Here is a 13,080-nt window from a genome sequence, read left to right as displayed (position 1 = left end):
AGGAATTTATCCGTTTCTTCTAGGTTGTCCAATTTGTTGGCATATAATTTTGCATAAAATTCTCTTATAATTCTTCGTAAATCTGTGGTGGTGGTTGTTATTTGTCCTTCTTCATTTCTAATTTTGTTTATTTGAGTCCTCTCCAGTTTTTGATGAGAGTGGCTAAAGATTTATCAATTTGGTTTATCTTTCTAAAGAACCAGCTATGGGTTTCATTGATATGTTCTCTTTTTTTTTTTTAGTTTCTATTTTGTATATTTCTGCTCTAACCTTTATTATTTCTTCCCTTCTACTGGTGTTGGGTATTGTTTGTTCTTTTTCCAGTGCTTTAGTTGTAAGGTTAGGTTGTTAATTTGAGATTTTTCTTGCTTGAGGTACACCTATATGCCTACAAACTTCCCCCTTAGAACAGATTCTGCTGCATTTTGAAAATTTTGGACCATTGTGTTTTCATTTTCCTTTGTCTCCTTTTTTTTTTTTTTTGTTTAAGATTTTATTTATCTATTTGAGAGAAAGAAACAGCAAGAGAGAGTATGAGCAGGGAGGAGAGGGAGAAGCAGGCTCCCCACAAGGAAGGAGCCAGATGAAGGACCAGATGAAGGACTTGATCCCCGAATACTGGGATCATGACCTGAGTCAAAGGCAGACACTTAACTGAGTGAGTCACCCAGGTGTCCCCTTTGTTACCTTTTGATTTCTTTGTTGACCCATTCATTGTTTAGTAGCATGTTATTTAACCTCCATGAGTTTTTGGTCTTACCAGATCCTTTTTTTCTTGTGGTTTATTTCCAGTTTCGTAGGATGTAACTGTTTTCTTTTCTTTTGCTGCTTTTAAAATTCTCTCTTTCTCTAGATTTGGTAAATTTTCAGCTATAATTCCTTCAAATAGATTTTCTGACCACTCTTTCCCCTTTTCTTCTTCTAGGATCCCTATAAAGTGAATGTTATTATGCATGATGATGTTGTTGAGTTCCCTTAATCTATTTTCATTTAAAAAATATTTTTCCTCTTTCTTTTTCAGTTTTATTGCTATTACTCTGTCCACCAGGTCACACTAATCCATTCTTCTGCTTCCTCTAGTCTACTACTTATTCCCTCTAGTGATTTTTAATTTTACTTATTGAGTTCTTCATCTCTTTTGGGTTCTTTATTAGGCATTTTATTCTTTCTTAAGGGTCTCTTTGAGGCCTTCCACTCTTTTCTCAAGTCCAGTGAGTATCTTACGATCATTATTTTAAATTCTCTTTTAGGTATATTACTTACTTAGGTTCCACTTAGGTCTCTTGCTGTGATTTTGTCCTATTCTTTCAATTAGGGCATATTCATCTATCTCATTTTGTCTAACTCTCTGTATGCATTTCTATGTGATAGGAAATGCCAGCTCTATCACCTGCTCTTGAAAGTAGTGGCATTGTAAAGAAGAGATCTTGTTCCCTGCAATGTAATGTTCCATGTTCACCAGAACCTGGTGTTTCAGGGGTACTTCCTGTGTGTGTTGCCTGTACCCTGCTGTTGTGGCTCAGCTGCATTTGTCTTCAGTTCAGCTGTCTGCAATGGCTCTCTTTGTGTGTTAGAGGCATGGTTTGGTCCCTGTGTTATTAGTGGGCCAGTGTGGGGCCACCTTGGGCTTGAGATGAATCAGAGCAGGCATTTGCCAGAACTGTGGTAACAGCAAACTGCAGTGTGCTCTCCCTGTGTTGTCCTCTGAGAAGCTTATATTGATGAGTGGGGCCTGTAGTCAGATCAGAAGTCTACCACTGGGGGTCATAGTGGGATTGGTGTGTGTGGTTATTTTTCCCTCTCCCCCAAAGACAAGAGTCTGTTTGAAGTGGTGCTTGCCCGTGTTGTACAATGTGACACTTGTCGCACTGCTTTGGATTGACTCCTCCTGAGGGCAGGTCTGCAGGAGAATGCATGGGCAAGGCATGTGGGGCCAGAAGGTTTGCACTGGTGTGCCATGGAAAGGGATCTGTCGCTACTTGAGAAAGCTCCTGCCCTTGGGCTGGAAGGGGTGAATCTATAGGAGAGGAAGGGGGTTTGGGGGAAGGTGACGTGCTGTTAGGAAGGTACTTGAGGGTCTGCTGCAGGAGGAGACCTGTAGCTGCCTGGGAAAGCACTTGTCCCAACTAGGATAGAGGTGGTAAATCTGTAGACAAGAGTGGGGGTGGGATGTGCTATTAGCAAGACAGTGTTTACATTGCACTGGTTCCTACACGTGTCCATTTGCCTAGGCTGGGGTTAGGCGAGGGAAGTGGTGCCCACTAGCTCTTTTATTACTGGACAAGTCTCCAACAGATCCCTGCCCCTCCAGCACATACTCTGAGATTAGTAAATAAATCTCTCTTCCTTATACCCTATGCATTTTTCAACTGCTGCTTCTAAGCTGTATTTCATTAGAGCTGTTTGTTCTGCTGTCTCTTTAAGGGTGGGGACTCAGTTTCCTCTTACCCTGCTGGCCCTGCCAGAGCTGAGCTTGCTGGTTTTTAAAGTTCTAGGTGTTAAGTCCCACTAATTATAAGAACCCACAGAACTATGCTCCTTGGTTTTCAAAGCCACATGTTATGGAGTTTTGTCTTCCTTATATAGGTTCCTGTGTTTGGGGTGCCTGGTGTGAGGGCCTGTTTATTTCCTCTATCCATGTCCTCAGCATCTTTCCCTCCTGCAGACAGTCCTGTGGGTCAGTCTGACTTCTGCCCACATCTCTTACCCTGTTTGATGTGTCCTCTTCTCTACATTTATCTACAGAGAATCTGTTCTACCGGTCTTTGAGTCATTTTCTGGGTTATTTATACTGATGTGGATGTTACCTAGTTGTAGCCACAAGATAAGGTGAGCTGGGGATCCTTCAACTCCATCTTTCTTCACTCCCCAAACAGGAGTTTATAATGCTTTACCTTCCTTCCTTGTCAGAAGTTCAAACACAAGAAAATATACATAAAACACTCTCACTGAACTTGTGAAATAAGAGTATACATCCTATGTAAGTTTTATTACATGAAAAATTTATGACAATTATCTAAATATATGGGAGATGATCATAAAGAACATAAAAATATACTGATAATCTATACCACATGCCAAATTATATATTAGAAAGATTTCATTAGAATTATCTTTACTAGAATGAGCTGTAGAATTAGTGTTAAAAATATATAGTGGTTACATTCATTTTGAAAGATTAAGAATATTTTTAAATTTGAATTTAAAGTGAATTTCTTACTCATGAAAATAAAAAGTGGCTCTGGTTTGAATCAAAACTGGCAAAGGGGGGCGCCTGGGTGGCTCAGTTGGTTAAGGCCTCTGCCTTCAGCTCAGGTCATGATCCCAAGGTTCCGGGATCGAGCCCCACATCAGGCTCTCTGCTCCTCTCTCTCTCTCTCTCTGCCTGCTTCTCTGCCTACTTGTGATCTCTGTCTGCCAAATAAATAAATAAAATCTTTAGGAAAAAAAAAAACTGGCAAAGGAAAAACTAACTCAAGTTCATTTACAAAGTGTAACTATCAATAAAATTAAAAAATGTAAACACAAAACTATCTCTAAAGTCTTTAGAGAATCTTATTTGTTGATACATATAATATGGATACAAGTTTTCATCATAAAATAGTAACCCTATTATTTGAACTCTGAGCTCAAGTAAACAAACAAAATGGTAGATATTGTTTCATAATTTAAAAAACAGTTATAGAGTATATGGGCAAAAATATTATAGAGAAGCTATGTTCAAGAAACTTATTGCTAAATCATTATAAACAAAATATGTACATCTACTCATAGACCATATCTTGTCACAAGTGAGACAACATCTTTCCCAGGAAAAGAAAATTTTCTTGTTTTTAGAAATTAATTTTTCTGCCCTAATTTTATTCTCAGTTCAAAAACATAGATTAGAGAGTGTTATTGCTTAAATTGTGTCACTTCCCAAAATATGTTTAAAAACTAATTCTTGACACTTGCTTGTTAACTTGTTTGCAAATAGGGTTTTTATAGATGTAATCAAGTTAAGGTCATACTGAATTACGGTGGGCTCTAATCTGACTGTGTCCTTATAAAGAAGAACAGAAAAAACATAGCAACCTAGGGAGAAAACCAGGTAATGAGGGAGGCAGAGACTGAAATAATGAGTTTATAAACCAAGGAATGCTAAGGACTGCCAGGAAACAACAGAAGCAAAGAGAAAGGAATATAACAGAATCTTCGCTAAAGCCCTCAAAAGAGCTTTTAAACTTTCACCTTCAAGATTTGTGAAAGAGTAATTCCTTAAAATTTGAGCCATTCAGTTTGTGGTAACTTGTTACAGCACACCTAGAAAAGTAATATAAAGACCCAAACTACTGTTTACTTCTATTTTTCTAGTGTGATTATCAGTTTCTCAGACTAAGCATCAGCGCATACATAAAAGATACTAAAAATATTTTTTTTTTTTTTTTTTTTTAAGATTTTATTTATTTGTCAGAGAGCGAGCGAGAGCAAGCACAGGCAGACAGAGTGGAAGGCAGAGTCAGATGGAGAAGCAGGCTCCCCGCGGAGCAAGGAGCCCGATGTGGGACTCGATCCCAGGACGCTGGGATCATGACCTGAGCCGAAGGCAGCTGTTTAACCAACTGAGCCACCCAGGCGTCCCAAAATATTTATTTTTTTGAAGAAGAAAATTCTTCAAGTCACTCTACCTTGCACATGGATTATTTCTCCAAATAATAGTGGCTGATACAAAGTTAAAATTTTAGAACAGGCAGTGAGTCCATGAACACCCAAGTAAAATTACTTGCAAAATTTGTAATGTACATTCAAATACGCAAAGGTCAACAATCATTTTTTTTTTAACAACTACATTTTTAAATAGTGAAATATTTTTTAGGGTCTTTGTTTTTTTAATTTATTTAAATTTTGTTAGCTAACATATAGTGCAATATTGGTTTCTGGAGTAGAATTCGGTGATTCATCACTTACACATAAGAGATGCCCTCTTTAAAAAAGGAAAGAAAACAGATGGACATATGGAAAAGGGTAAAGGAAAAAAAGAGGGAACGAACCACAAGTGACTTTTTTTTTTTTTTTAAGATTTTATTTACTTGGGGCGCCTGGGTGGCTCAGTGGGTTAAAGCCTCTGTCTTCGGCTTGGGTCATGATCCCAGGGTCCTGGGATCAAGCCCCACATCGGGCTCTCTGCTCAGCGGGGAGCCTGCTTCCCCCCCCGCCCCAACCTGCCCTACCGCCTGTCTCTCTGCCTACTTGTGATCTGTCAAATAAATAAATAATATCTTTCTTTAAAGATTTTATTTACTTGAGATAGAGAGAGCAGGAGTAGGGGGAGGGGAGGGGCATTGGGAGAGGGAAAAGCAGACTCCCTGTGGAGCAGGGAGCCTGACATTAGGCTTATCCTAGAATTCCGGGATCATGACCTGTACCAAAGTCACACACTTAACTGACTGAGCCAACCAGGTGCTCCCACTTGTTTTCTTTCTTTAACTCCACATATGAGTGAGATCATATGGTATTTTTCTTTCTCTGACTGACTTATTCCAATTAGCATAATATACTCTAGTTCTACCACATCATTGCAAATGGGAAGATTTCATTTTTTCTGATAGCTGAATAATATTCCACTGTGATGTATGTAAATATATATATATACCACAACTTCTTTATCCATTCAGTTGATGGACATTTGGGCTATCTCCATAGTTTGGCTACTATTGATAATGCTGCTATCAACATCAGTGTGCATGTTCCCCTTTGAATCTAAACAGTGATTTTTTTTATAAATTGCTTTTTCATATGTTTAAACATAAACTGCCTGTTGGGAAAATGCAATGAATAAAATTTAGTAGCAATATGACAACATGATGATGTAAAAGAAATCTGGCATAAGTATAACAGACAAATTCATTATTTCTTTAGACAGAGTTGAGCCTGTCATAAGAGAACCTGTTTTCAATAATTTTGCAAAAAGTAGAATAACTATATCACCTATTTATTGAATTATAAACTATGTAAGTGCTAAATAGCTAGGATATTTACTTATATCATCTATCCCATTTAATCCTTGATATTATATTATTATTAGCACCTAAATTTTAAAGATGTACAAACTGGTGGTCAAAGGGAATCAGTAATTTGTCTAAGGTCACATAGTTGGAAGGTGTGGCAGTTTTGTGGTTGATTAGTCAGTCTTAATATGCTCTTTGAATTTGTGTTCTTATACAGCAGACTTATAAGCCATACTTGGTATGTTCTACTTGCCTTTCAAAGTACAAAAAGTTTTTATGACTATAATATTCCAATTAGCCTTAAAATATGGGAAATAAGTGAAATAGCACTTTTGATGAAAATTATAAATATCTGTGGCTTATTAATGACATGGTCATAAGCAGAATGGAATTCAAAGAGAACAAAGGGCTGGTTCTTAATATAATGTGGAAGAAATACAAATTAGAGCTATCTGATATAAGACGTATTGCTGTGGTTAAAGAATAACTTAAGATCAAAATAGGATATGAAATGGGAATGAGTTAAAAAATATTAGAGAAAAAATGTGATAAAATTGGTTGCATATGGAGAAGCAGTACATATAGAAACTATTTCTACTAATTTAGCAGTGGTCAATTTAAAGCATTTTTAAATGCTTTAAAAGCATTTTAAATGGAAAGAGAGCACACAAGTGGGAGGAAAGGCAGAGGAAGAGGGAGAGAGAGAATCTCTAACAGACTCCCCACTGAGTGCAAAGCCCCCCACGGGGCTCAACGCCACAATCCAAAGATTATGACCTGAGAAATCAAGAGCTGGACACTCAACTGATGGAGCCACTCAGGTGCCCCATTAAAAATTTTCTTAAAAGAGTTAAGTTGATCATATCAAACTAAGAAAAGATTTAAATCATGATTAAAGTACAAGAAAGCCTGTTTTAGAGAGGATTACTAAAACTGCGCAAAGGGTTATTAGAAACAACTTCCTACTCCTGAGAGCTGTTACACTAGATCAGTTTGCTGAAGGAAGCAGTGGAAACTAGTTTTTTAAAGATCCTTAGGAACAGAAGGCATACATTACTAGCAGCTCAGAAAGGGTTAGGTGTGTCTCTGCCAGAAGGCAGCCGGTGGATAACCACTCTTCGTTCTACAAAGCCCAGTGACTGCATAATAATGCTATTCTTATAACTGTGAGGCAAGGGCAACACAGCTGCTTTTTCCTTTCTTTGGTGATCAAGATTTGCTGTCCAAAAGGTTGAAGAATAATTTGAATGTAATTAGATGAAAATTTCCCCAACAGAAAAGCAAGAATTAATTTTGACTCTAGTTACTGAAAGAAAACTCAGAAGCTGTACACTGGACTTTTTAAACATTTATGTCCTCCTTTACTTAGAAAGTATTCCTCTACGTACAACTTAAAAAGCAGACTCGTCTGCGAGATGACCTTAGGCTTACGAGTTGAATTACTACTAAATAAAAAACTCTGAGCTTATCTACAGTTTGTATAAAATCTTTTGAAAAATTCAATTTTAATGCATTCTACTTAAATTTTTATGAGTTTATTTTTATTTCATTTTATATTCATCTACTTAAGTCTTTATATTTCATGAAGATGGAGAAGGCAGATTCCTTATAGTTAAAATTTTTTCTTTAAAATACAGTGAATTTCGGGGTGGCTGGGTGGCTCAGTGGGCTCAGGTCATGATCCCAGGGTCCTGGGATTGAGCCCTGCATCGGGCTCTCTGCTTGGCAGGGAGCCTGCTTCCTCTCTCTCTGCCTGCCTCTCTGCCTACTTGTGATCTCTCTCTGTGTCAAATAAATAAATAAAATCTTAAAAAAAAAAAGAAAGAAAAAAAGAAAGAAAATGATCATTTCTTAAAAAAAAAAAATACAAAAAAAATACAGTGAATTTCTTTCCAGGCAAACTTTCCCTTTAACTGGTAATATAATTAATTTCAATTTTGAAGAGGGCACTGTGGTCCACAATCCTTGGCTGACTCTTCTTCCAAGAGCAATAAGAGCTGCTGAGAAAGGAACTAAAAGTTCCATGAGTTCTTTTGATGCAGGAATCTTACAAAATATAAAGCTGTGAGGAATGTAAAGGGATTACTTCCCAAGATTTTGGAACACTTCAGAACAGTTGTTAAAAATAAGTGAAAAACAAATGCTGGAATTAAACAAAAAAATTTCATAAATGGTATGGATATAAACAGAAAAGAATTCTAACCTTTGAAACTATTCAGTATTGTAGTTAGATGATTATGTGTCCAAGATGATACAAATGGCAGTGTTTTCAAACATGGCTACTTAATTTCTGTTATTTAAATTTTTATTTTATATTTAGGGATTTAATGCAGCTCTATACTATGAAATACAATATGCAGAGAGCTTAGTGTAGTTTTTGACAGGCAAAAATGCTCAGGAAAAAAGCAAAGAAAGAAAGAAATAGCTTAGCTATAGAGAAATATCTATATTAGCTATGCATAATATATAAAGTTTTTATACTAAAGAACACTGTTTTTCTTCATTAAAATGCAAGATAATACTACCTTTTTCTACATACTAAACAACAGAAAACTCATAATATAAATATTTCATTGCTTGCCTCCAAGAAATTGTTGACATCCTCTGTGGCCATCTGCCAAGGTGGTCATTCCTTTGTGTGTGATGGAATTAAAGAAGTATCAAGGTTCTGTGGATTGATGACAGAAAATATTCTGTGCTCTTGGCTTCTGGTATTTATTTCCTTGGTCCTGTTAAAAAGGAAAGAAAAGTGAATTTACCAATTCTGAACAGATAGCCAGTTATTCTGTATTTCTTTAGAGTCACATTTAAGGACATTTTGAGATTTTTATGAGTTCTCATTAAGAATCATAGAATTTTAGTCTTACACAAAAGACTTGCTACATTCATGAATGCAAGTAAGAAAAAGCTATGTCAATCAGAGGATTCAATCCCCACACTTCACAGTATGGGAAACTGAAATCTAGAGAGGTTAAACAACTCAACCAAAGCTACAATTAGTGGCAGAGCTAGCATGAGAAAACAGTTCTTACTACTCCCAGTTCAGGGCTTTTTCTTCTGATTGTATCTCAGCAGGTACAAGAGAAGAATCTTTTTTTTTTAAACTTAAGTCTTTTGAGAGAGAGAAAGAGAGAATGAACGAAGGAAGGGGCAGTGGGAGAGAATCTTTCATGCAGACTTCCTGCCAACTGAGGAGATTGACACAGGGCTGAATCCTACAACCAATGAGTTCAGGACCCTAGTCAAAAACCAAGAGTTGTACGTTTAACCAACTGAACCACCCAGGAGCCCCAAGAGAAGAATCTTTGGAAGAGGAAGGGAGACTGGGAAAAGCTAACTTCCCAGCCTCAATGCTTAGGGAAAATTCTAGAAACAACAAAAACCACAATAGTTTAATAATATTTAGATTAATTCATAGCACAGGACTTGTTCAAATAAATATTTTATTAAAGTATGACTAAGATATAGTTTTATTAATAAACTAAAATTTTACCATTAAATTTCTGAATTTCACCCAGAGCAATGATCATTTATTTTTCCAAATTCTTATTACTACAACAATCTATCATCCACATAGCAAAAGTGTTATTTTTATTAGAGTAACACAGTGACATTTTTAAAAAGAAAACTAGGTTATAGACTGCTTCGCTCAAAATTCTCCAAAGTTTTCCCATAACTGTTAGGCTAAAGTCTTACCCTACGTTACATGATTGGGCCCCTGTTTACCTGTCAGTCTATCTCACCACTCTCCCCTTGTTTGGTATTCTATAGCCTTAGTGCCTTCTGTTCTTCCTTGAATATGCTAAGCACACTTATGGTTTATGTCTTTGACCTTGGTCTTCCCTCAGACTGAAACTCTTTTCCCCAGAGAGCCACATGTTTATTCCCAATAACCAAACTCTCTTTCTTTTCCCTTGAGAGCTCCATAGCCTGTTTCAAGAATCTGCTCTAAAGTCACTTCCCAGAGAGTCTTTCTCTTACTATCTAGCCATGCAACTTCCACACTCAAACCTCCTTCTCAATGGCCCCTTTCTTTATACACACACTGGCTTTATTTTCATTCATGGTATTTATAATTTCTAAATGTTATAGAGTCCAACACAATCCTTATAGGAACCAGATGTGTTTGGAAATACTTGCATTTTAAAAGATAATACGGTACATGTAGTGTAATTATGTAACACATTTCTCTTCCCTCTGTATCTGAGAGGTCTAGTTGGTTAACATGTTCCTCTTCCCTCTGCATCTGAGAGGTCTAGTTGGTTAACACGTCTACAGGAAAACATGTATTCATTCTAAGTGAGATTTTTTTAAAAAGGCAATAAATAGTCTCATATCACTTTTACTACTAAACAAATTAAGATTAGGTCAGGTTTTACCACGATATGAATTATAAACACTTTCAACTTCAGAGCTTTTTGATTTTAGAATTGCACAGAAGAGATTACTGAATATCCTATCCGTTATTTGTGGAATATTCTATAAATCAGTTTGTTGATTGCCCGTCTCTCCTGTACGCACAAGGAGACTGCCTGTCTCTCCATTACACAGAAAGGAATGATCACCTAGTATGCTCATTAGATCAAGGATCTTTTTTTCTGCTGTATGCCCAGTGCCTAATAGATAAGTATTTGATCAATATTAGTTAAGTGGATAAATGAAGGCTTCTGTAAGGACCAGCTATTTTTGTTTTTTACATTTTAAGTAAACCCTATCCTGTAATATATTCTTTTCAACTGAAGGAATAGTATGAAAGCATTGTAAAAGCTTAAAATTATTTCTTCTTTTAAGGTTCACTAAAAGAAAAAAAATATGACAAATGGCATTTCAAGAAAACTACAGAAACAACACCTAGAGTATGTGATACAGTAAGAGTTTTTAGCTAGAAGTCCACAGATCCAGGTTTGGCCTTCTTTGCATTCCTATTTTCTATTTAATTCCTTATCTATCATTCATCCATCCATCTTTATATATTTAGCTCTTTCTCTCTCGTTTGGGTATCTCACCATTCTTTTTTTTTTAAAGATAGATTTATTTATTTATTTATTTATTTATGTAACACAGAGAGAGAGAGTGAGATCACAAGTAGGCAGAGAGAGAGAGGAAGGGAAGCAGGCTCCCTGCTGAGCAGAGAGCCCGACGTGGGACTCGATCCCAGGACCCTGAGATCATTACCCAAGCTGAAGGCAGCCGCTTAACCCACTGAGCCACCCAGGCGCCCCGATATCTCACTTTTCTTTGCCCAATGCATTATCTGTAAGACTAGACGATTGAACTCAATGGTCGTTAGCAGTTCTATGATTCTACTAACAGTTAAATAATTGAGGTAGTAATCACTGATTATCCCAGAATTGGCTGACCAGTCGGAAAGACACATAAACTTGCTCATCTAATCACAGCAACAGAAATACAGACTAGTTTTAAATTAAATTTAGCATGTGTGTCCAATGCCAAGGAAATGACACGTGTCCCAAACATGTAGTTTTATATATATCTATATAGATATATATATGCATATACACACACACGACACTGAACTTTTGTGTTTCTGCATAAGAATATGCCCAATAATACAAATATTTATTGACTATTTACTCTGTACCAGGCACTATTCTAAGGTCTTTACATATATTGAACTTAAAATAATTCTATTAGATAAGAATTAATTTTACCCATTAATGGGTAGTAGTGGTAAAGTAGTAGATTGTACCACATCCTCTTTCCCTAGCACACCTCCATTGAAGGTATATGTATATAGCTCTGCTCTGAGACTTTGGGCCTGGGCTTGCTTTGACCAATGGGGTAACATAAGACATCATGCGGACAGCCACATGAAATACGCTTGTGCAAGGGACAAGAAATATGCTTGTGCAATTGCACTTCTTCCCTTGTTATCTAGTTTTTCTTTTCTTTTCTTTAAGTAGGCTCCATGCCCTGTGCAGAGCCTAATGTTGGGCTTGAACTCACAGCCCTGACATCAACACTATCAGCTGAGATGAAGAGTCTGACGCTTACTGACTGAGCCTCCCAGGTGCCCTCTTGTTTTTTACTCTGAGGAAAAAAAAATGCTTTAGTTAGTTCCATGGCAAAGGAGAGATATTTGGCTCAGACTTAGACGCATTCTCCACTTGGATCCATGTCCTACTTCAACGTACCCACAGACTCCTAGCAAAAACGAAAAGCTTATTTTGGTATGCCAGTGAGATTTTATGGTTTGTATTATAAACCATCATCAAAAGCTCACTGACAAACTTTTTTACAGACAATAAAAATGAAGGGCAGAAACTGAGTAACTTATCTAATCTTTCACAGTTAGTTAAGTGATATGGGTTATGAAGCCTACCAAGTCTGGCTCAAGGGCCACTCTCTTAACACCTATACTATAGTGTCACTACATTATATTGCCTGTATTATATGTTATTAATTCATTTATTAACATAGTAGCAGGTGGTTTGGCATACATTAAAATTCATAATTATAAAGGTAGTCTAGCTATCAATAGACAAAGTTGTCTTGCAGTGAAATGTTTCTTCTGAAAAAATTAGTAAGTATAAAATAAATGTACTATTTCCTAGAAGCAGATTAATAAGATTTTATATATCTTGAGGTGGCTTTCCAGTTCATCCTGCTACCATACAGTAACCTTCAGTGCTGATATCTCCACGACACAATTCCACTCTTTGACCTTGGCTGACTAATTCAGGCATGTATCTATGATTCAAACTCGATCACTTAGATTTCTCTCCTGGAATTTTGAAATTTGGACCCATCACGGGGAGCCACCATCAATGGCCCTCTACTGGAAAAAGCTGAAATCTCCAGAGCTGCTCCTGTTACATTCTTTCCCACCTGTCAATTCTATGATGGTATCTTCCCAGACAAATGTACTTTTTGAGTAAGTTTACTAAAACCTATTTTTCTTGTTGTAACCAAAAGAAATTTAACAAAGTAGATTTAAAAAATCCATTGCTTTTATTATAATTTAAAAGTGCAAAGATTTCATAAAGAAGAGACCTGATAAAGCCTGCATTTGTTTTACATTCTATCAAAGTAATTTTGTAATTTATAGTTATGGATTGTATATTTCCTGAAA

At 36.6% G+C, this 13,080-nt stretch overlaps 1 long non-coding RNA gene across 1 annotated transcript in view; it reads right to left on the bottom strand.

Annotated features, from left to right (window-relative positions):
- LOC309844300 overlaps positions 1 to 13,080 on the bottom strand; it is a 317,506-nt gene that overhangs the window by 86,293 nt on the left and 218,133 nt on the right. Inside the window, exon 4 of the long non-coding RNA XR_014300596.1 lies at positions 8,569 to 8,716. This is a non-coding gene — a long non-coding RNA (uncharacterized lncRNA). The remainder of the gene's footprint in view (positions 1 to 8,568; positions 8,717 to 13,080) is intronic.

The sequence above is a fragment of the Mustela nivalis genome (genome assembly GCF_964662115.1).
Source record: "Mustela nivalis genome assembly, chromosome: 11".
Lineage (NCBI taxonomy): Eukaryota > Metazoa > Chordata > Mammalia > Carnivora > Mustelidae > Mustela > Mustela nivalis.
The sequence above is the reverse complement of the archived record's forward strand: the minus strand, read 5'-3'. Positions and strand labels throughout refer to the sequence as shown.